Here is a 25,336-nt window from a genome sequence, read left to right as displayed (position 1 = left end):
AATGTCTGGCTCATCTTTGTAAAGAAAGATAAAGCAGAACTGTATCTACAGAGACCAGGTATCTCACTTCAGACTGAGCTCAGACTGGAGAATTTTATAACCATACCTATTTCTAACTGACCACCATCTTTCTCCTGTCTCTGAAAGGAGGAAGAGAAAAACAGATCTCGGAATGCTAGATATTCTGGAAAGTGGGGAGAGTTGGTCCATGGCACCACTTTCAAGAACAGTAGCGTTATCTCCTGGATGTCCCAGCTAAATTCCAATTGGGTAACTGAATTCCAATCCCCTGTGCTAAATTCCCCGGCAGGTTAAATGTGATAAGACAAAGTCAAATACATCCCTCGCATAACTCCATTGATGTTGGTGGGTTTACTCTGGGAATGAATTTTGCCCACAGTCTTTCTTTTTTGTCCTTTGTTTCGGGTGCAGCATTTGTGGGTGCTGTTTAAAGCCTGCCACCTTTTCACTCAGAAGTGGCTTAACATCAGTGATGGGTGAAGTGATCACTGTATACAAATCTGTTTGTCTAACTCTTGGGAATATTTGGCTAAAAGTATAAATGTCAGTTACTGTTATTAGATGGACACCTCATGGGTGAATGTATGTGACAGAAACAACGTGCAGGTCACATTCTCATAATAATCAACCAGCAACAACCCAGACTGGCTCTGCCAGTAAGCGTGCAGATGATTCTCTTCTTACATAATACTGCTAAGTATTGGCAAGTTACTCAAAACACAACAGCCTCTCTACTAAAAACAAAAAGCAAAAAATCCACAGTGCCTCTGAAAAATAGAGGGAAAAGGAACATGGTTTCAGTGAAGAGTAACAGCTACTCCAACTGCTTACTCAGCCTTTAGTCTGAATGCATTACATTGAGTACATTTGCCACCACCCAGGGAAAAGCATTACTCAGCAGATCAGGACTGAAGGGGGGAGGAAGATAGCTCAGTGGTTTGAGCATTGGCCGGCTAAAGCCAGGGTTGTGAGCTCAATCCTTGAGGGGGCTATTTAGGGATCTGGGCCAAAAATTGGTGATTGGTCCTCCTTTGAGCAGGGGGTTGGACTAGATGACCTTCCAACCCTGATATTCTATGACTGCAGGCTTTTCATTTTCTTACAGCTGTGTTCTTTATATAGACACGTTAAGCCAAATCCAGGAAGTTCTGTTGTGTTCTTACTCAAGCAAATCTCCCACGGACTTCAATGAGAGCTTTGCTCAAGTAAACACTGAGCAAAGACTTCAGGTTAAAGGCTGTGAGAGTCACAAACACCAGTGAATACAGGTGTAATGATCAGCTAATAGGACTTGTTAAATTAAGGAACTTCAGATAGACACTACTTCCTGGTTCTATTCTTTCCTGGGCATATGCTGCCACGGTGATGATGGAGGGCAGGACAGAGCTTAGAAATTCAGTGCCTGATTCTCCTCCCACTTCAACCCATTTCATACCACTGTAACTCCATCACTGCCAACAGAACTATTTTTGATTTATACTAGTATCTGTGAGGGAAAAATCAAGCCCGCAAATTCCTGGTTAGATTAGGTTTGGATTACACCTTCTAAAGGCACAAAACTGCAGATGGTTGTTTTGACAGACAGTTTTATTCATACCAGGAGTGCCTTTTAAAGAGAAAGCCCCCACTTTTAGGATGGATCAGGGAAGGGCTTGGTGTTGCCCCTTCTGAGTTGGAGAGATACATGGTCCCCTTTGGAGTAAAGTTATAAAGAAATTTTATATAAAAACAGCCAGTTAATTTTAAACCCTGTCACACAACAATCTGAACAACAGCTTGGAGATAGTATTTTCATACAAACAAAATTAGTCACAAAGTATGCTACACGCTCCATATTTGGCTAAATGTATACACATATATCTGCATGTTTTATGTGTGTGTGTACACACCCACACATCTCTGACATTTGAAATGTTTTGACTTTTAATATAATATAATATGACAAGAGTGTATGTGAGGTGAGTTAGATGTTGTAGCATAAGAATGATGGGTTGCTGAGTTCTTTGATCATGGAACAATATTTTGGTAATGGTCTCATTGGAGGCCTCTCTTCTGGCAGTCATCTCCTGGTTAAAAGAGTCACCTTCTCTGGTAGTCAAATGATAACAGGCAGTGATAAATGCAAACTGCACCTGTGTGTGCTGGTGGTGATGTTCACTTCATAGGAACTGAAATGGTCACATTCAAGAATAATTTATCAGCCCAAAGAAACAGAAGTGCAGGAGTAAAACAGGATTCAAAAGCTCACACAAATGCAGTGCATTTTCTGTGGGTAGTGCTAGGCTGTCAGGACTAGAGAGACTATCTGCTCCTTTCCAGATTACATACTCACTCTCCAACAGCATCACTATAAGCGAGCTTCCCCAGCAACCTGCTACAAATTTCCGCAGCACTTTGTAGAGCCCCATCTGTGCTAGGAGTGAGCTCTGGGTCTAACACAGGTGGAACCTTCTTCCATCTAACTCTTCATATCAATCCTAAGAAAAGGGCAGAGCAAACTAGGCAGCTGCTAGAACTGGGAGGCCATAGGGGCTAGCAGCCCTGCAATGGAAATATTCTGGGGGTTGATCTATGTTTCCACCCTCCAATATTTTCTCTGTGCCCAGGGTGGGTGTGAGATGAGAGAGCCTAGGGTTCTGCTCCTCCTCCGGCCTGAGAGCCTGGAGGGAGGGGATGGGCAGGGAAGGGGCAGCTGGGTGGAGCGGCATCATTTTGGGCATGGAGAGAGAGTTTTTCCCCCTCCAGTGCAGGAGAAGCTGCCAGTTGCACAAAAGCAGCAGTGGGGGCAGGGAGCTGGGTGGGCAGCTGCTGTGGGTGCAGAAGTGGGGACACTATGCTGCCGCTGCCACCCAGACCAGGCCACTTCCTGAGCCTGCTGCATGTCTCCAAGACCAACTTGAGTGCCTGCCCTGCCACCCACCGCCATCGCCCTGGGTGCTGCCTGAACTCCCTCAGTGCCACACTCCCAGCCCCAAACCTCAGCCCTCCCATTCGAGGTGAGCTTCTGCCACCTCTGGGGAAAAGCGTTTGGTTTTTTATTTTATTTTGAATGCTCAGCCTGTGAAACTGAGCCGGGGACGAAATGACAGCTTTACAATTCAATCACCCACTGTCAACCAGCCTGCCGCTCTCACTAATACCCAAAGAATAAACTCCTACTTGAGCTGGCTAACGGTGGCTAAGCAAAGTAGGCTGGGGCTCACTTGCAACAGTTAGCAAATTTAGCACCGAAGTTTGCCTAGGGTGGCAGATTGTCTTGAGCAGCATCTCAGAGCTGACCACCTCTCCCCAGTTAGGGATGTGACAGCCCTAGGTATGCCACAGCAATAAGGGGATGAGCCTTCCTGCAGTTGAAACTTTCCCATAGATAAATATAAGCCTGGAGAATCTCTTCAGATTAGTTTATAGCCTGGTGATGGCTACCTCCAAGCAGTACAAAACAGAAGACACCCCACAAACACCTCAGAACCAGGGGGTTCTAATCCATGACCAGATGCTATGCAAAATAATTAAATAAAAACAATAGAAACTTTCCTGGTCCATCAAAGCTGAATTAGAAGTGCCATAGCAGCTGCCCGAAAAGAAAATACAGCTCCAAAACTAAACACAAAGTGACTCTCTGGGTATGTCTATACTGCAGTTTGGGAACATGCTTCCCAGCTGGGGAAGACAGATGTGCTAGCTCTGCTCCAGCTGGCACTCTAAAAATAGCTGTGTAGCCAGGTGTAGCACAGCTGGCAGCTCAAGCTACCTGCTTGACTAGAAACCTGCCCCCACCCCCTGGGATCAGACTTGGGCAGCTAGCCTAACCCCCTGCCTGTGCTACCCCAAGCTATGCTGCTATTTTTAGCTTTCTAGCTTGAACAGACTTAGCACCTATTTGCCTACCGAATCAGGGAAGCATGCTCCCAGCTGCAGCGTAGACATACCCATTTGTAGCCTTTATTTTAAATTGAATTGGTAGTTTTGTGTTAAATGAGTGTGCCTAATGAGTGACTCCAGCTCCTGTGTTGCTACAGTTTTAAGATCAACACGGTGAAAGATACCCCTAGCGATTCTCTTAGGTTAGAAGGCTGTTGGGAACACATGAAGAACAAAGTAAGACAGTGACCACAAACATAGTCACAAGTAAGGAAACTTGTCTGTATTATAAGTTTCACTAAAGCTAAGCAGATGATTAAGGCTACAATCACAAACCCCAAGAGAGCCAATGCAATAGCCAATGCTGTAATCGTTTTCACATACCCAAAGATACCCTGGCATAGAGTCTGCTGGAACTCTCAACAGGTGGTCATCGATAGAGGGGTGATTTCTGCTGGAGTCTTCTCACCCTATCCATACCAGGGAACCCTTTTTATCCTGTCTCATGACCCTATCATATGCATGAGGGTTCAAATCTGTATTTCCAGAACTCCATAAACTTTCAGATGGGCCCTGCTTCTTATAGGTTGTTCTCTTAATTCCCCTTATTCTCATTAGCATCTTATTAGTATTTACATAAACATGTTCCCATGATAACCTGCAGTGAAAGCAGAAATGTCCATGATGCTACCATCAGGTGTCTTACGGTCTCTACGGGTACACTCCGGCATATTTTCCCGAACATCACCTATTGGCACATTCTTTACAGTAATCTTGTAACTTTGCGGGTACAGGGTTATTCCTGGGTCACCTACGTATGTCAAGCCTCCTTAGGCCTGAGGCCTAGTATGGCTAAGCTGAAATTTTACAGGCCTTAGCCTGTAGGCCTTGCATTACAGCCTTACTTTATTTACATACCTAATACACACTCATCACTTCTAAATACTTGTCAACCTTATACTCCTCCTCCCATGCTTATATCTACAACTTAACTCTATGCATCACACATTAATTACATATGAAATAATGTATGAGTTAACCACAATAATAGATAGCACAATTAAATGATAAAATGAACTAATTGGCTACACATTGTTGGTAGGTGACACTCTGCTTTCCAGTTACAGCAAAAGTGCAGCTTTGTCTGCCTTAATATGTATTGATCTGAGAGGATGAGCTCCCAAGGGGATTGCCGTGCTGTAAGCAAGCACTGCAGTGTGAACATTCAGCCGAGCCAGGAGATGTGTAAATGATGCAGGCGTCTCTGACGTTTCATCATATAAGGAATTTTATCCACATCTTAATGGTGAAATAACCACAGAATGGAAAAAATCTCTTTAACATGCCTTTCTGGAGTGCTGCATCTGAAGATGCTGATATGGAAAAAGACAAAAACAGTTCACCCCTCTTTCAGCCATGGAGAGGATACAAGTATATTCCAAGTTGCCTGAGTGTAGGGACAATGGGTTAGAACAGGTCTGTGGTGCTTTTTCCTGAAGTGGTACAATACAGGGATCTCTAAAGGATTGATAACAAAAATATAATTTTATTTGAGTTCTAATTCAGGCCCCATCATCTCCTCTGCTGGGCAGTGCACATGGAATCAAATGAGTAATTTCTGCCAGACGTACCCCAAAAGGGCAGCCAATGAGGCATTATCTCCCTAGTCCTCAAGCCTCCAGAACCGCCCACCCACCCTGATGAACAGCTCTCAGTAGGAGTTCCTTCTAGTTTAGGGGGCATGTCTGGTTGGAGGGGTCATTATCCCCTGGGAAATCCATGCTATTTCCATCTGATTTCTTATCAGTACTATTCTGAGAAGCATTCTTACCACGCAGGTAGCCCACAAATAACAACATGGTTCCTAAGTGAGCTGTGCTGTCAGGATAGGTTTTACCTGTGGATCTTGGGGATAACTGTGTGGGTGGAGGGCCAAGCATCTTGATTCTTCAGCAGGGGAACAAACTCCATTTGAAAGGATGAAGCACCGTGAACTTCACAAATTTTCACGAGTACATTCCCTCCTCCATGGGACTTTCTATGGGAAGAGACAATAGGGCCCTTCACATTTAAATGGTTTTATGGATACAGTCATTCCAGCACTCCGAATATAAAATTGCAAATTGCACAATTATGCAAATAGCACCAATACAATTTACATATAAATTGCTCATCAGTAGCAATTAGTACTTCATTAAAGGCACAGAACTGCTGATTTGGACATTGACCAAGCAAACAATAAAGTCCATATTGCCAAAATATATAGTAGCTGTAAATAATTCCTTAAACACATATGGAGAAATAAATACAAAGCTACTCCTTGAAAAATGTATGTGTAACAAAATATGCAATACATAAGTGTATATTCTTCAGGGCTTTTGTCACCATGCCTGTGCCTTCATCGCATCTAAGAAATGTGCATATTGACAGATGAACCAATAGTGTGTTATTGTAATTATCAAACAGTATTGATTTTTTAAAATTAAATGGTTAATATAAATAAAACAAATTCTGGTCTCATGTAAATCCACTGACTTCAATAGAATTACACCAGGGATGGTGTCATGGGGTGGGGCTGCTCCCTAGCAATCCCTACTGGTCAAATGAGGCACTACAGGTGTTCCCTGCCTGAGTTTCGTTCCCCGAGGTGGATCTCCTTGGTTCTCCACACATGCCAGTCTGTGCTGGAGATGTGGCTTAGCCCTCTGGCCAAGTCACAAACAAAACTTAACCGCCTCTAGGGTAGGAAAAGTCCAGCTAAAAGTCCTAACAAACAAAAAAGGTTGTTCTTCCCTTTGAGGGCTTCTCTTCAGCTGTACCTCTGGGCCCTATTCCCAGGCCTTTTCTGTGGTACCTTTAAGAGTCTATATTTTGGGGATAGAGCACTCAGCCTCCAGGCTAGTTCTCCTGGAGTATTGTTCTCAGCCTCTGCTGGGCTCTGTTCCTTGCATCCTTCCCTGCTCCAGCACAGAGCACACAGTCCACAAGCTCAGGGCCTTCCACAGGAGCCTGCCTACTTCCTGTGGTTCTACTGGGGAAACTGATCTCTCTCAGCCCTTTCATAAGGCCCATCTGTCTGTTAAACTATCAGCTGACCCTCCTTAGTCTCCTGTCCTCCTCAGAATGGGAAGCAGCTAATTAATTATGGCATGAGTGCAGCTGACTCTATTTCCCATTAAAGGGGTCAGTCACCCTGTGACAGCTGGATTTGGCTCATCGTTTTTGTGATGCATACGTTTCTAAAAAAAGTACTCCCTTTTTAAGTTGTACGGGCTCTATTTTGGCTCTGTTATGGATCCAGAGCTTTGCTGGGAATGCTCAGCACTGCCTGAGTGGGGGTCCCTGTAGACTGGGGGCCAAATGAACAGCCTCATATATGTCAAAAGAATGGCTCTGTGATGTGGCGGCTGCCCCCTCACTGGTATATAAGGAGTTAAAGCAATCCTTGAGATGCTGTGCAGGAGGCAGCCAATAAGGAAAAGGCTTGAAGTGCCAGCCAATTAGGGGAAGGCTTATTGGAGGAGCCAATCAGGTCCAGGATGGCCCATATAAGAGAGGTTGCCGAGCAAAACAGAGGCAGTCACTCCCTAGAGTTTGAGGGAGGAGGACTGGTTGCTTAGAGGGCTGGAGCACCATGGACAAAGCAGTGCTAGGCAGGATCAGCAGAATATGAGGAAGCTCCAGACTGATGACTGCCAAACTAAGGCCCTGATACAAGGGCAGAGGAGGTGCAGGGGCTGTGGGGAAGTAGCCTAGGGAAGGAGACAGTGGAATTGGAGGAGGGGCAGTATGTGGCTCCTGGCTATAGGGTTCCTGGGTTGGGGCCTGGAGTAGTAGACAGGTGTGTACTCCCCCTCTCCCTCCACTGGCCACTGAGGGAAGTGACCAGTGCATAGACTGCAGTCTGCTACTGAGATGAGTGTCTAGAACCTGGACTGCAGATTGCCACTGAGGCAAGTGGCTGGACTGAGGACTGTCAGTCCCCTGGAAGTGGGGAAAGAACCAAGTGGGGCACAGCTGGAGGGCTGTGTCCATAAGAGTATGATGTAGTCAAGGAAACAATGCAGATCCTGGATGCGGAGACAGGAGTGATGATGGGCAAGACACCACCTGAGGAGGGTGCACTGACAACCCTGAACTAATTCCCAGGACGGTCAGCAGGTGGTGCTGTGGTGGTGAGTCAAACACCCCCATTACACCTGGTGGAGAATGCGGGCAGACAGTCACCCCTGATAAAAGGGGAAGATAGAAGACTGTGGGGACTATTGCCTATTTGAGAGACTAACGGATACCTAAGGTGGAGAATATATTGCGGTATACCAAGGCCTTCTTTGCAGAGGATTCTGGGCCTTCCCAAACTGGACTCCGAAGGCGGTGCCCCTGTGGGAAGAGGCTGACAGGTCACAAGGGCAGCTTCAGACTCTGCTACAGCAGGTGCTCACCACCCAGCAGAGACAGTGGGAGGTACAGCAGCACCTGCATGCCTATATGGTGGGGTTAGCAAAACAGCAGCTGTGCCTGTTTTAAGTTTCTGAGAAGGAGAGTCTGTGATAGTCACAGGGAGTGAGAGGAAAAGCCAAGCACCAGGACCAGGAGGCCAAGATAATGTTTTACCTGTGGGTGGCTCGCACACATTAAGAGGGAGTGCCCCGACCAGGATGGGGCATGGAGGCCCCACACGGAGAACAGGAAAACAAAAGAGCCCAAGAGAAACCCCCTTGTGAGGAGAACAGGGAGGCACTGGGTATGTTGGACCTGTGGGCAACAGGGACATGTGTGGAGGCAGTGCCCTCTGGATTGTAGGGGTAAGCCTAGCCCAGGGGAAGGGGCCAAGCAAAAGGAGAAGGACCATGAGAGGGCCATGGTCAAGGGGAAACAAGGGACGTGCTTCCAGTGCCATGAGAAGGCCATATAAAAAGGCATTGCCCTCAGAAGAGAAGGGGGTGGATGTCTGAGTTCCAGGCTCAGTCAGAAAATGCTCAGAGTGATGGGGCAATGAGGCCCAAGGCCCTGATAGATAGCCATCTCTCACACCCAGCAGGGGGAGGTAGGAAGGTGATGGGTAATATGAGTCGGGCAGAGAGGACCCAGAGAAACAGGTGAAGCCACATGGGAGTAGGACAAGCTACAGTAGGGACCCAGACAGACAGGAGAACCCACAAAGGAGCGGGACAGGCTATGCTGGTGACCCAGACCCTGGAAGTGGGAGACAGGGTGCTCTTCTTTGTGGAGAGCCTGAGGCAGGAGACAGACACTCTACAGGCCCAGCTGCAAGGGAAGCTAGGAAGACAGAAACTCCTTCTTACACCCCCCCAGGGGTGTGGTCTTTAACGGGGAGGGTGTGTGACGGGGCGACTGCCCCTCACTGGTATATAAGGGGTTAAAGCAACCCTGGGAAGGCTGCATAGGAGGCAGCCAATAAGGAAAAGGCTTGTAGTGCCAGCCAATTAGGGGAAGGCTTATTGGAGGAGCCAGTCAGGACCACGCTGGCCCATATAAGAAGGGGATGCTGAGGAACTCTGAGGCAGTCACTCCCTGGAGTTTGAGGAAGGAGGACTGGCTGCTTAGAGGGCTGGAGCACCATGGACAGAGCAGTGCTGAGCTGGGTCAGCAGAGTATGAGGAAGCTCCAGACTGATGACTACCAAACTAAGGCCCTGATACAAGGGCAGAGGAGGTGCAGGGGCTGTGGGGAAGTGCTCCAGGGAAGGAGATGGGAGAGTTGGAGGAGGGCCAGTATGTGGCTCCTGCCTATAGGGTTCCTGGGTCAGGGCCTGGAGTAGTGGACAGGCGTGTGCTCCCCCTCTCTCTCCACTGGCCACTGAGGGAAGTGACCAGTGCATAGACTGCAGTCTGCCACTGAGACGAGTGTCTAGAACCTGGACTGCAGATTGCCACTGAGGCAAGTGGCTGGACTGAGGACTGTCAGTCCCCTGGAAGTGGGGAAAGAGCCAAGTGGGGCACAGCTGGAGGGCTGTGTCCAGAAGAGGATGATGCAGTCTGGGGAGCGACGCAGGTCCTGGATGTGGAGGCAGGAGTGATGACGGGCGACACACCACCTGAGGGCACACTGGCAACCCCAAGCTAATTCCCAGGATGGTCAGCAGGAGGTGCCATGGTAGTGAGTTGAATGCCCCCGTCACAGGCTCCCGATTACAATAGTTGAGGATCTGGCCAATTGTGGCTGCCTAGAGAAGAGAGCAGGTGTAATGTTGCAGGGGTGCTGAGGTGAGCATGCTTAGCAGTGGTAGTTGCTACATCAGTTCTACAGATATAGCCTGTGCTGGCCTTTAGTGCTGCTCTGCAGCTGCGAGTGAGTGTGCAAGGAGAGCGAGGGTTGTGCTCATACCCTAAAATTTCTCTCTAGGGTCTGGAACACTGCCATAGTCACTGGCTGACTTCTTGTTCCTCCCACCAAGCACGAGCAGCCGAGCCTCATGCAGCAACATGTGCTTTCACTTCCCTCTAGTACCCAGATGGAGTCCTACAACTTAATGCAATGGTTTTTTATGTTCACATACTGATTAGTTGAAACAGAATTTGCAGATGTTTGGAATGCTTGGTTCAGCTGTCTCTAGTCTTTTCTAGTTGCCCCAGCAGCAACTGATTCTGCCACTCCATGGGAATCTTTGTTTGATCCTGTACATTAAGTGTGGGAGAAGCTTTCAACTCTGGACTTCCCCCCACTGCTTCATCAGTCTCTGCCCCAGAACCTCTGTTCCAGTGTCCCTTTGATTGTCCTGCTGTTGTTCCTTGCTCCATCCTTTCTGTTCAATCCTCTCCTCCTCCCACTGCTGCTCCATTCAACTCATTTCTTCCCAAGTCCTTCCTCTAACATTTGGGCCGTTCAAGCCCAATTCGGAACATGCTTCTTGAGGGTCTGATCTTGCTCCCATTTACTCGACCTAACTCAATATGTTCCCGTTACTGCCATTTCTAGGTTAGTATGCAGTGTTGTAGCTGTGTTGGTCCCAGGATATTAGTGAGAGAGAGAAGGGGAGTGAGGTAATATCTTTTCTTGGACCAACTCCTGTTGAGAGAGAGAGAAGCTTTGGAGCTTACACAGAGCTCTTCAGGTCCAGGAAATGTATTCAGGTTTCTAAGTCAGAGCAGTGGCCTTTGCTAGGGATGTGACTCCACAACAGCTGGAGTAGATGGCGTATTCCCAGATGATTTGTATTGATATTTACAAGGCTAAGTTACACAATGCTAACTGATGTGTGGGGGGGAATGTCCAGAAGCTCCTACATCAATATTAATATTCTTGTGAATCAACATCAAAGCAGAGCATTTTAGACTCCAAAGGCAGATTATACTTTGAAAATGTATACACCCCTAAAGTTCAGAAAATAAATGGAGGATGGTGCCAGTGTTACTGTGTATTGTTGAAATTCAAATAAGCTTCTAAATAGTTGAAATATCTGCATCTTAGACATTCACTTTTAGTCATTTCAGCTCTTCCACGTCTTCAGAATGCTCACAGCACATGCAATTTTGACATCATTCCATACAGGGATGTGAAGACTGACACTTTCCTCCATTGCCACAAAACTCCAGCAGAACTGATTGTTGCAGCCATAGAAGTCTCCTTCTGTGACAGGAGAATACTCCTGAACTAAGGAAAATGAGTAAGTCTAGAAAATGTACAATGTAATGGTTGATCCCCTATTTCTGTGCATCCTGATGCCTTTATCTGATTGCTTGACACAGATAAACTAAAAGATCACTACAAAGCCCAGATGTATACACACTCCCCTCCATTTTTCAGTGTGGAGAACAGCAATTTGAAGTAAATGACTCCACCAATAGGTAGGCATCCCACTGGACAAGGGAGTTTTCTCTAAGCGTCTTGCTATCATTAGGAGTTCTCCTGACAGCAGAAGAGGATGCCTGATTAGAACTGGGGCCAACCCTCCGTTTATACATATGCTATAACTTAGTATCTGTGCATGTAATGGTTAGAAACTTATTACAAGTTATTGCTGCACATTGGCCTCTGTGCCATGAATCAGGTGTCTGGATAGGTTCATGTGGTGCCCAATCAGAAAAGGAATATGTGTCCCTCTTGTCAGTCTGAGACTGGATGGCTATTCATCGAGGGATGTAAGGGGTGACACAGCTCCTATAATTCCTCCACGTTTAGTTGCTCTGTCCTACATATCTACTATAAGCCCTAGTGCCAGGATAGATTGCTTCCAATAGGCTTTTTAGCAGTGATCTTTCTTCTCTGCATTTCAGTGTTGCAACATGGCATGTTGCTTCCTCATCGTCTGCTGATCTCTGTTCAGCAAGGAGGTATCTCTGCCCTATTGACCATGTTTATATTGGGAGACCTGATGGGATTACAACACAGTGTAATATGGCTGCTGACTAATTGTTTTATGTTTAAAAGAAAAATAAACCAGTTCAAAAACTCAGTATTAAATGGTTGCTGCACCTATGCAGAAAGGCTTCTTCACCTCCTAGAAATTAGACTATTAAAATAAATGTTAATGAAGGTTAACAGGGTTTATTACTGTTCAAAACAGCTCAATTTGAAGGAGACCATTATAATACTTATCACTTAAACATGTTTAGTACTTTACATGTTTAGAGTTCCATACAAACCTTAACTGTGAGGTATTTAGGTATTATCCCCATTTTACAGATAAAGAAACCAAGGCATAAAGAAGGAGAATGACGTTGAAATTTTTTGTTTTGTTTAATAAAAATAAGAATTAAAACAGAACAATTGTCTTCCTACATTTTCAGTATTGCCAACCCCAAGTGTTCAAAAATCATCAGGGTTTTGAGCCTTTAGAGTATACTCAGTTAAATCTTCAAGCTTTTCTCTACAATCCTGAGGGCTAGAAACGTGCTTTTGTTTTCTTAATGAAAGCTGAGATTTCCACATAATCCCATCTCTCTAGGAGTTGGGACTTTAAGAAAAATAGCAAATTATGGTGAGACTCAGGAGAAAATAGCAAGAGTTAGCAATATTGCCACAGGTTAAACTGTACGTTTCTTGATAAACTGAACATCTAGTAATATGCATTTTGCATGTGATGCTTAATAGATTAAGTATGCACTGGGGCAAAATTTATCCATAGTGTAACTCCTCTGAAATCAACAACTACAACCATTTTGTGTATGTGGAAAGGGAGAATGGGTCTCTTACTTTTTTGATCCTTTTGTGTTGGCTCCAAGATGGTTATTCCACTGGGCTGCTCCCTTGTGGCCAGCTTGAACTGACAGTAATCATCTGTCAGAGCCTTTACGGAACTATCAGAGGGGTAGCCGTGTTAGTCTGTATCCACAAAAACAACAAGGAGTCCGGTGGCACCTTAAAGACTAACAGATTTATTTGGGGATAAGCTTTCGTGAGTGTAAAAACTCCACTTCTTCAGATGCATGGAGTCCAGTGGATTTTTTACCCACAAAAGCTTATGCCCAAATAAATCTGTTTGCCTTTAAGGTGCCATCAAACTCCTCATTGTTTTTGACAGATGATTGGTATTCAGAAAGAAGCTCACAGAAACATTAATGCAACTAGTTTCAGTTAACTTTCCCCCATCCTAGCAAAATCAATCTGAGCCAAAATAAGGAAGCCACAGGCCTTGCAGCCCCCAATAATTTCTGGGATCCCTATAAAATAATGTCAAGAACATAAATATCACTGGATATTTATGGGAAATGATTGTGACAGACTTTCAACTTGAGCAGCTGGTTTACATTTTGAAAGTTCTTTGCAATTAAAACTACTAGATTTACTTGCTTTCTAAGTGCCTGCTGAAATTAGCTGTGACATTTTTAAAGGATCCCCAAAACAAGGAGAACAAGGCTTGGTGGCTCTGCAGGCCCAAAAGGTCAGGTTGTCTGATTTGAGGCTGCAGTGTTGCAGAAAAAAACATTTTGACATTAGTGAAATGAAACAATTCAACATTACTGAAGCAAAACAATTAGATGGTTCTGAACTGAATTTTTTTTTGAACTTTTATTCTGAGGAAAGTTTCAGCTTTTTGTTCCAATTCAGAACAAAATTTCCCACAGAACAAAAATTCTGGTTTTTGACCAGCCCTATTGGCAGCCTTAACAGAGAGGCCAATGAAGGGAGATAAAGAATGATCTATCCTTCAATTAGAAGTGGTTTCTTCAAGTCAGGGTTGGGACACAGAGGTGGGGAGGTGAGGGGATGCTGTGCCGTATCTATTCTATAATAATGGAAGAGAGGACTTCAGTATCCAGGGCTGTCGAGCCATCATCTTTCATGAACACTAAATTCACACCAGAGTGCTACAGGCTCCAAAGTGGGCATCAATTAAACTGCAGGATCTTTATAGAAAATTGCCATTTTATTAAGACTGACAAATGGTTGGGTTTTATGACAGATAGGCAGGTGAATCATGACAGTTTGTCCTTGCCATTTCCAGTTCCACTTTCACAGGCAGTGTCTGATAGGTAGATTTTATAGTTTCAGAGTTACTGGGGACAAACTTTCTAGGCCTCCAGATATCCAAATAACAACAGCTGCAAAAGATACCTTTGATTATGGCTGGTAAAGAGATTAAAATCTCTCCTGTCAGATTAGGATTTAAATACAATGATCCATGAATTCAAGACCTCCAGGCTTCATTATTGTGTTTCTCTGCACCTAGGTATGAAAACACATACCTTAAAAAAGCTATAAACCTTTAACAACACAGCAATACATGCGCTTAGCAATCCAGGTCACTGGCTGCATGTTACCATAGTCCTCCGCTGTCTTTCCTGGCTCTCCATAACATATCATGTCAAAAATCAAGCTTCCAATCCTCATCTTCAAAGCTTTGATGGGATTAGGCTAAATTACATGAGGAACCATCTCACCCTTCATGCTCATGTGCTTCCACAATAGCTATATTCTATTGGAACAACTGAATTATTAGCCACCAAGCATTGTTCTCCTTGTTTTGGAGATCCTTTAAAAATGTCACAGCTAATTTCAGTTGGCACTTAGAAAGCAAGTAAATCTAGTAGTTTTAATTGCAAAGATAACCTCCAAAATGTAAACCAACTGCTCGAGTTGAAAGTCTGTCACAATCATTTCCCATAAATATCACTGGATAGTTATAATTATTATCCTCAAGAACAAAACTCACATATACAAGAATCAGAGCTTTCTCAGCAATCAGCCCACAACATCTGGAATTCCACTCCAGAAGATATCAGGATGACCACAAAGTTCTGAAACTTTAGAGCAAACTGCACACTTTGTCGAGGTATCCTTCTAACACAAGGACCACACAACAAACAAACAAAAGTAAACAAAGTCCAGTCCCTGCTGGTCAGAGAGAGGAAAGACAGAGCAATATATCTTTATATATATATATGCTTTATAATTCTGGGAGGCACAGAGGTTCTGTCTGTGCCATAATATTTTCACATTGCCAGAGTTGTGGCAACCCCCTAGCAAGTCTCTAACATACTTTGAGTCCATTCACAACAGTGCTTACAACAGCATACAATAGATCAACCAACTGTTGTGACTGTATGTGCTCGGAGTCAGGCTAAGCAATGTTGTATCCATCATCATGTCACTCTGAACTGTTACAATGAGAGCGCAGACAGCATGTGCTAGTGCAGCAGCTGCAATGGTGCAATTAGTCCTCCTAATGCAATCCCACAATGCTCCTGTTCAGCTTTCAGTGACAGTTATGAGAGCACAGAGCACTAGTTTCATTACTCGTGAAGATTCCCCCCACCGCTACATGCAGCGCCAAGGAGAGCGGAGGTGGTCTTTGGCTGGTCCTGATTCTGCCCTCTCCGCCCCTGCAGGGCACATCTAAACAGCCAATTACATTTTTATTTTCAAAATGGAAAAACAGTGTTCCCATTATTTTCTTTTCAAAAAATAAATCTTTATTGATGGAATCTCCCATTGAGTTTGAAGGATGAGCTACAGTCACTTCTTGTGCATCCTGAGCTGAGACCAAAGACCAATTTCATACCTACAGCCCTATCTGTGAGTGCCACAGGTGAAGACTATTGTAGGTGAATGTATAATGCTTTTAGCTTCACGCCTTACTTGTCTATCCTTGATTTGCAGCAATCTGCGAGCTTTCAAAATCTCTGTCCAAGGTGGCAGAGCTGCCTCCATCAGATCTTGTCAAGAGCTCCCAGGTGTTGAGGTCAACAGTGAAAGATTAGAGGTTGAGATGGAGAGTGTCTTTGTAATGCTTTCTTGGTCTGTGGCTAAATGAGTTCCAGGCTGCAATTCTCCATAAAAGACAGTCTTAGGTATTCTACTGTCAGACATACAGATCACATGACCACACCATCTCAGCTGTGGTCTCACAATAAAAGCTTCAATATCTGTGATGTTGCAGCACTCGAGGACCTCGATGTTTGGAACCAAATCTTGCCATTTAATTTTGATTATCCACCATAGACACTGTAGGTGGAATTGGATCAAGTGTTTTATGTGGCACTGATAAGTAGTCCAGGTATTGCAGTCATAGAGGAATGTGAAACAAATATATTCATAACTACTTTATACAACAGACTTTGCATTTTTCAAGAAAATATTTTTAACAGTATAACCCATTCTCCTTTTCTTTTAACCTTGGTATCAAAAAAAGAAAGGAAAATAAAAGGTTAGAAAACAGTACAACACTCTAGGCCTGAATTTGAAAGTGAAGCACATGTGAAATAAATGTCTGTCCCTTACAATGGGCTTAATCGGGCAGCAGATGCACAAGCATCTCCTGAATACTGGAGACCCGAGACAGACCATACAAAAGGAACAATTAGGAAAACAACAATAAATATATGGGGGTTGCTGGTTGTGATCTTGCTGGAGTTAAACTGGTTTAAAATTAATTTTAGAGAGAGAGGCACAGAATCACTAGTTGAACTTCCCAACCCACCCTCAAGACATCTTTAACTTAACAGCAGGTGGCTCTCTATTGACCATGCATTTCCTCTGTCCCCCTCCTCCTGCTGCACAGAATAGCCCCCCAATGAGAGCACTGCCATAGATGTGGCAGGGGAATTGGGGCAGCTGAGTTCTGGGTAAAGGAGTCTCCCAGAAGGACTTGCCCAGCTTCTATTTTCCCCTTTGGGACTCTGGTCTCTAGATTCTAAGGAGCTCACATGAGAAAAAGAAGCCATTAAAGTATGAAAACAACAACGCTTTCACACACAACCACTAACTGTGTGGAAAAGTAAGGAACTATTTCCTTGCTTGGTTGAGCACCACATGCAGCCGTGCTCTTCAGAATACCTTCGTGGGCACCAGTGGGAAGGGGAACAGCCTGGGCAGCTATCCACTATCTCACCATGAAGAGTGGTGTGAGCAGGTAGACCCTGGGATGCATGCACATTTCCTCAACCAGGACAGAACCGGCTGCAAACAATCATCGGACTAAACCATTGGGACTAGCCACCAAACACCAAAGAATCAGAAGCAACATTATTTGTAGTAATTGTTACAATATAATTATAGTAAGTTGCATGTTATATTGCAATAACTAACAAGTTATAATACTTTAAATTCATTTTAAATATCTCATATGGAATATATCATAAGCACTAGTTACAGTGCTGCCACTTATGCACTGAATGGTATTTTTTGCAGGCTATTCTACTAAAATAGTGGGATAGGAACTGTGTTGGGGAACTGCAGATCAGGGAGTCCTGTGTGTGGATTCACGGCAGTAGTGCACCCAAAATAAGATGGCTAGCGTGAATACACTGCTTCATTACAATTTACACCTTTGCCAGTGTGACGGAATACATTCCTACTCACTATTGTAATGATCTTTGTACAAGGTATGTCTTGTAAGGTATCATTTGAAAACTCATAATTTGCTGGTCAGTGGAAACACATTTTTGTGAAGTTACAAGATTCCCCTGTATGATGTTAAGAGTGCATGTTCAAAACTCACATAGCACCAAACTGGCCAAACGGGCCTGTCTTGAACAAAGGAATGTATGTTTGCCTTAATTTGCATTTAAGTAGTAAACACACTCAAGAAGACAAAGGAAAACAGCTGTTGGACTTTGCAGGAGGGGTCCTGACCTGAAGAGTTTGGTCAGTAACCTTGCTGAAAGCATGTGGTGAGAAATTTTGCTTGAATCAAATATAGTTTAAGTTAAGCACTAGAAAGCATTTTTTTTTAATTTTTCTGGTAGCCATTTCTGACTTTTATGCCTCATTACTTGTACTCACTTAAAATCTCTCTTTGTAGTCAATAAACTTGTTTCACTGTTTTACCTAATCCGGAATGTTTAAGTTAAAGTGTCTGAATAACTCTATTTAAGATAATTAGCTGGTATATTATTTCCTTAAAGGAATAATGGAATTAATATATTTGTACTGTCTAGGAGAGGGCAATACAGGACATACATTTCTGGGGGGAAATCTGGGACCGAGGTGGGTTGGAGTCACAATGCAGAATAACCAAGGCTGGTGATAGCCAGAGTCTAAATGGCAGGCTGCAGTTACACACAGAGTGTGGTTTTTATGGTGGAAGGCTGTTTGTGAGCAGTCCACATTGGAGCCTACAGCAGCAGGGCAGGGGTGACACAAGCTCCTCCCCACACTGGTTTGAATGGTATCCCGCTATGTCACAGTCATCCACCAGCTTCAAGCTGCAACAGTTCAGTTCTCTAGTCCAGAGAAGACTTAAAGAGTGAAATTCAGACTGTGTCTTTGCCACAAAAAATGTGTGTTTTTATATCAAGATAGTTATTGTGATGTAAGCTCCTAGTGAAAACAAGGCACAGATTGATGTAGGTAGTTGAGGTCAACCTTATACCCTCCACTTGGATACCCCTGCTTGGAGTTTGTCAGGACTAGTTACCTCAAGGTAAAAATTACAGTGTTTTGTCTCCACTAGGATTTACATCAAGCTAGCTAACTTGAGAGAACTAGTTTCTACACCCAGCTGCTGAGAGATTAAATGTCTTGAAAGTATAAAGTGAAAAAACAACTTTTAAGAAAAAGATCCTTAAATCAAGATTAATGGAACAATGTTTTCATGACCCTCATATGACTTACAGTGCTCACCAGTAATACACTTTTTATAAAGGAAACTTTAGATGGTGAAAAGGTTTTCTATTGAAATTAGTGCTGTAACGTATTGGTTCAGACTCTGGAAATCTGGGCTCTCACAGAACAAATCTATAGTAGTTATCACTGTCATAGAGTGAATCTCTTCATAGTGGAAAAAATTTGACCTCTTTCAGTCACAGAAGATATAAAAATACACATCTCACCACACATTCCCAACTACCCATACATATTGTACATAAATACTGAGCTTCATCTTCACTTTCCAGGTTGAACGCTTACTTCTCATATCTGATACTGCATTCAGTTTTGATTGTTGTAAAGTGAATTTCCATACAAAACAACCAATCAATGCTGATTCATGGATCTGATCATGTGAGCCGTGAAACTCCCATTGACTTGGAGACCCTCAGCACCTCATAGGCTCAGGCCCATACCTATGGAAGTCACAGCCATGGCATATTATTGATACACATAGTTCCTACAGTAAATTTAAAAGATTATTGGATTTTTTTTTTTAGATTAGCACCTGTAGTTATACTAGCTAGAATAAGTTTCAGAGTAGCAGCCGTGTTAGTCTGTATTTGCAAAAAGAAAAGGAGTACTTGTGGCACCTTAGAGACTAACAAATTTATTTGAGCATAAGTTTTCGTGAGCTACAGTTCACTTCATCGCAAAGTGAGCTGTAGCTCACGAAAGCTTATGATCAAATAAATTTGTTAGTCTCTAAGGTGCCACAAGTACTCCTTTTCTTTTTACTAGCTAGAATGAAATTATTATAAGAGCTATCAACACTTATGGCTGAGGCCATAAACTGATCACAGCTGGAGTCAGAACTGAACCCTTCATGGTACACTGCTGTGCAGTTAGGTACATTATCGGGCCTTTAAGACTTTAATAGCCATTGCCAGATATGGGAAGAGATGGGCTGCTTGTCTGTTCACTTACAACCATTTGTATTTTCCTGTTCTTAAAAAGATTTTTTTCTTCCTTGCTTCCAAACAGAATAATCTAAGGTGTTTTACCCTGACCTTTTGTAGTGTGTTAAATTATCCTGCTTCCTGTTCTCCTCCTTCCCCCATTTCATTTTTTACTTCCTTTCAGATCAACAGGTGCTTTATACATGATTTTAGACAGCTATCTGAAAAAACTAAAATAACCACCAGGGGGCAAAATATAATAGCAATAAAGCAGCAAATGAACCACATATTATTGGCTCCAGCGGCAATAACAACATTCCTAACCTAACTGAAACTGAGAATATAATTTATCATATTTTTACAATGATTTTATATTATTTATTAAATTTAGTAGATTAATTAGAATTACTTTTAAATTCATTTGATCATTTTTTATTCCACATATGGGCCCCAAACCTGCAAAAAACGTATGCATATGCTTATTTTTAAGCATGTGAGTTCAATGGGATTACTTGAATACTTGAAGTTAACCACATGCGTAGGTCTTTCCAAGATCAGGGCCATAATAGTCCAAATTCATCTTTTTTTATTATTATATTGTACAGCACCTACCACAGGAAAACTGTGATGATTACTGTAGTCACTCTTGTACTCCCAGCTGGGTGTTTGTACCCTTCCTCTTCTTCTCCTTAACCTCTGGACATATCCTGAAAACCCTTGTGCATATTTTGTAATTTCACACTTCAGTCTTCTCTCCTCTTCATCCAAATAGCACATTTGCACCCATTTATTCTTTGACACTGGCAGCTCCAGCAGATTCTGCTGCTTGTGAAGTGTGTGGTCCTAAATCCTGGTGTGAGCGCTATGTGCATAGACCTATGGGATCCACCTGGACTGAGCTCTTTGCTCTAAGTATTGTGCCCTAAAGTCACAAAGGGTCAAGGTGGAAAGTGGAGTCCAGACTGCTGGATTCTTTCCTTGAATAGATTTAGAAACACAGGAATATAAGAATTGACATACTGGACCAGACCTGTAGCCAATCTAATCCAGGAACCTGTCTCCGACATTGACCAGAATACTTTCCCCTGCATCTCCTAATTCTTGCACACTCCATCTGTGGTCTCACAAATTTATGGAATCTCCTCATCAGCCTCCTCTTGGTACTGGCCAAGATGGCCGTACATCACTCTCAAAGGAAGCTGGATAGGGGTTGAGGCTCTGGCAGACCTGGCGCTCGCTCATATCAAGGGCCCAGACCTCACTGAACACGTACAAATATATAACTGGAAACCAGTCCTGTTTACCTGTGTGTTAGCATTATCAAAATCAATATTAGATATTAAGTCGATAAGAATGTGTTTAGTGTTTTATAAAATGCTTGTAGGATGCTGCATATATTTTTCTCACTCAGCTATACACCATATTATAATGTCACAGCAGACATTTGCATTGTATATACTCCTGTCACTATGACCCATCAAACAAGAAAAAAGTCTTGTGTAATGCGAATGATGGTCTCTTACAAGAAGATGTTAAATCCTGTTCATTAAACACAAATGAGCCATCCTGTGAGATCAAGGATCAAAGACTTTAAGTGCATTCCTCCTCTCCCCCAGCCACTCCATGAAGAAGGGACCTGCATGGGACCTGTTGCTATCCGCTTGGGTTCTGAGAGAAGCTATAAGTACAGACACAAGGAAGAATTCTTTATCTCTGGACTGTTTGGGTTCTAACATGTGTGACAGGGTCAGGCCAGATGGCTATAGGAGAGTAATTTTTTTTTTTTTGCCTCTTTTCATTTGCTTTAATGCACCAATTCAGGCTGAGTTTCCACAAAAGGAAGCACCCCACTAACATAGTATGTGATTCCAAGAGAGAGAAGGGCAATGACGATGATCAGGAGTAGCACCCTCCAGAAGCCCAGGTCCTCCACAAACTCTTGCCATGTTGTGCGGAAGCTGGAAAGAACCCCTGCACCTTGCTGCAGGTTCAGATTAAGGAGGGAATGGCTTTCCATTGCACTTTCACTTTCTGCAGTCTGCATGGTTTCCATCTTAGAGTGAGCTCCTCTGTTAAATCCTTTCACCTCCTGCTCCTCCAAAGACTCCAGCAATCGAATTACATCCTTATTTACTCCTCTTCGTTTTGCCAGAACAAGTGGTGTTGCACCTTGGTGATTGCAAATATCAATTTGGAGTCCATTAGAGACTAGGAGCTGGATGGTATCCACATGCCCCCACAGGTGAAGGGCTGTGTTACCTTGGTAATCATTGGCCAGTAGATCAGCACCAAATTTGTGCAACAGCTGACTACATTTCCTCTGGCTGCTGCAAGGTGGAGCCCAGTTTGGCCACGACTGTCACGAATCTTTGGGTCAAAACCACTCTCCAGCAGCCGCTTGGAATAGTTAAAATAGAAGGCAGATATATTAGCCCCTGGCTATATAGGTCCCTTTTCCCTGGGTAAGGTAACAGGGAAGGTTTTTTTTTTTTTTTTTAAAACAGAAAAGAATTTTATTGTGTAACACTTGCAAAGAGTTAACAAAGAAAACAAAACAAACTATGCAACAAAACAAAGCAAACAGAAGGTATAACACAGCAGCTTTCAGGAGGGAGAAGTGTTCAGGCTAGCCTGGGCCCAGAGAGGGGGGGCTTCCTCGACACTCGTGGTCTTCCACCGTCCTGAGTTACTTGGTGGCCTAGAGCGGGGGGGCTTCCTCGACACTCGTGGTCTTCCACCCCCTCGAGTTACCTAGTGCCGCGCCCAGTGTCACTGATTATCCCTCTCCTGAGAGTGCCCGGCAAGATGGGCATGGCTGCGGGGTGGGCGGTTTGGGGGTGGGGGCGGGTAGACACCCATATATTATAGGACCCCTCCTAGATGACAGTAATGATGGTATCCACAGCGGCAACAGCTGGGGCTGGTGTCTCTCGCTCTTCCCCTCAATCAAAGGGTCAGACGGAGGGAACCGTACGGGGTCACCGAGCAGAGAACCCCGGACAGCGCCCACCGCTTCTCGAAGGCGTCAAGGGAGTCGGTGGACGCCGCCCAGAGGAACTCCGCTCGGATACGTGAATGTACTGAGGATCGGAAAAAGGCCCTACAATCGCAGGACGTTTCATGGGCCAACCTCCTCTCTCTGGTTTTATAAATGGCTGTTTTAGCCAAGGCTAGGAGGAGGTTAACCAGGAGATCCCGTGATTTTGTGGGGCTTTAGGAAGGTCCTATGGTGAGGATATAGAAGGTGTTGGGAGGAGGCCATGGGGAAGTAGCCCAGGGAGTTGTAGCTGTCGCATAGCTGTTCCAGGAGGTACTCTAGACAGCTGCATTCCACAGGGCCCTGGGCTGGAACCCAGAGTAGAGGGCGGGCCCGGGTTCCCCCCAAATCCTCCCAACTCCTGGTCAGACACAGGAGGAGTCGAGCTGGACTGTGAATTCAGAAAAACGGCCAAGCTGACGGCTGACGTGAAGCTCCAAGGCAAGCAAATCCGCCAATAAGCGCAAGACTCACCAAGGTAGAGCAGGAACTTTGTCATACATGGTAAAATAACCAAACAAGACAGAGATTCCCCCAAGTTATTCTGGGTAGCCCTAAAAGACTTTTGGGAAACTGGCAGATTAATCTCTAGTACCTTTTGAACATATATCTGTAACTCACCTGTACATATATTTTTATCTGGTTTGACCTCTCAATAACTCTCATTCCTTTTTCTTAGGTAATGAACCTTTAGTTAGTTTACTATAAAATTGGCTACCAGCATTGTCTTTGGTGTGAGACCTAAGATGGAGATCAACCTGGTGAGTGACTGGTCTCTTGGGACTGGGTGCAATGTGAATATTTTGTGATTTTCAGTGTAAGTGACCATTTATTACATAGTCCATCCAGCTTGCCTGGGTGGCAAGATATACTGGCATGTCTAAAGGGACTGTCTGTGCTTCCATTATAAGACTATTGTAGTACTTTGTAGTACTTTGGGTGTTCACATTTGGTTCTGAGTTGGTGAAATCTAACTTTAGAACATACCACCAGTTTGGGGTGACTGCCCTGCTTTCAACAGTCTGTCCTGAGGTAGGCACTCATGGTCATTAGCCACTGCAGACAGTGTGACAGGGGGTTACTTCTGTGAGTGTAGGGCCTATATAACTCTGGATGTTCTTGTTACTTGTATTCACATCCAGTCCTTTTGTGACTCATGATAAGCTTTTGACCTCAATGGTATTTTGGGGCAATGAGTTCCACAGACTAATCATGAGTTGTGTAAACACATACTGTATCTTCTTTTATCGGTTTTGATTTGCCACCTTCCAATTTCATTGAGTGTCTCCCCTTGTCCTTGCGTTGGGAGACAAGTAGAACAGAAGATTTCAATCTACCTTCTCCATGCAATTTTTTATTTTGTATACTTTTATCATGTATCCTCTTTTTCACCTCCTCTCTAAGGTAAGCAATCTCCATCTTATCAGACTCTTTATAAGAGTCTTTCCATGTTCCTACTCAATCTTGTTGGTCCCATCTCTGAACCCTCTCCATTACAACTACATATAATTTTTTCGCAGGCGGCAGCATGGATCTGGGGAAAGAGAACCATAGTACAAACTTCTCCCCCATAACACACCTGGCCTTAAATTTCACAATAGCAAGCCCATACCACAAGGTGTTAATTTTCTTTCATTTTTAATTCCTTGGGAGACCACACTTTCCTATTACTGTGGCGGAGGCTAAGTGCCTAGAAAGGCAGAACAAGGGGTTAAAATTTGCTCCGTCTCTGCATGAGCTTGGGCAAGCCACCTGCTCTCTGTACCTCACTCCTGCCCCAGTGGGTATGTGACAGCACCAGCTCTTACAGTCACGTGATTACCTGGGAATCTCAGATTTTATTTTTTTTAAAGATACAATCTCCCGTCCTCAGGGCTGGCGTCAAGAAAAACTTGAAAAGGGGAACATAAAGGCTCAGCCACCCCAAAGCAAATAAAAATACCCCCAAAATTAGTGGTTGTAAAAGCCTGGTGATTTTTAAGCTGATCTCCTGATTCCTTGAGGCCTGACTGGTGATTTTTTGAATGCACGGGACTGCCAACAGGGGCGTGAGCCTCCTGCTCTGCGACGGGGCTAAGGGCAGGGCGATGGGCAGGGAGTGTGGAGTCAGTCACCGGCTGTGCAGGGAGGGGGCTGACTGAGGGGCCATCCCCCCCTCCCCAGCTTCACTCCTCCCAGCTGCAGGCGCAGCCAGACTCCCCTAGGGTGGGGCTCTCCCTCTCTAGGGCCCAGCCTGACCCGCAAGTTCCCTGTTGCCCGCTCAGGGAAAGGGCAAGGTGCCCTACTTCAGCATGGCCGCTCGGGCTTCGATATCGCTTCATAAAGCCCCGTCACAGGCAAACGGGGCCGCTCGGCCCTAATCTAAGATGGTTCCTTTACCATAAGGAAAAAGGCCAGTTTGCCCGGGTCCAAGATGGCCGCTGAATCCTAGCCTTACCATAAGGCGACGTGAGATTTGCCCGGGTTC

General features: G+C 44.3%; 1 pseudogene; it reads right to left on the bottom strand.

Moving 5' to 3' along the window:
* Positions 1 to 21,606: 21,606 nt before the first annotated feature.
* On the bottom strand, positions 21,607 to 23,535 carry LOC102937881 (annotated as a pseudogene).
* Positions 23,536 to 25,336: the final 1,801 nt, after the last annotated feature.

Source organism: Chelonia mydas, chromosome 3 (genome assembly GCF_015237465.2).
Source record: "Chelonia mydas isolate rCheMyd1 chromosome 3, rCheMyd1.pri.v2, whole genome shotgun sequence".
Classification (NCBI taxonomy): domain Eukaryota; kingdom Metazoa; phylum Chordata; order Testudines; family Cheloniidae; genus Chelonia; species Chelonia mydas.
The sequence above is the reverse complement of the archived record's forward strand: the minus strand, read 5'-3'. Positions and strand labels throughout refer to the sequence as shown.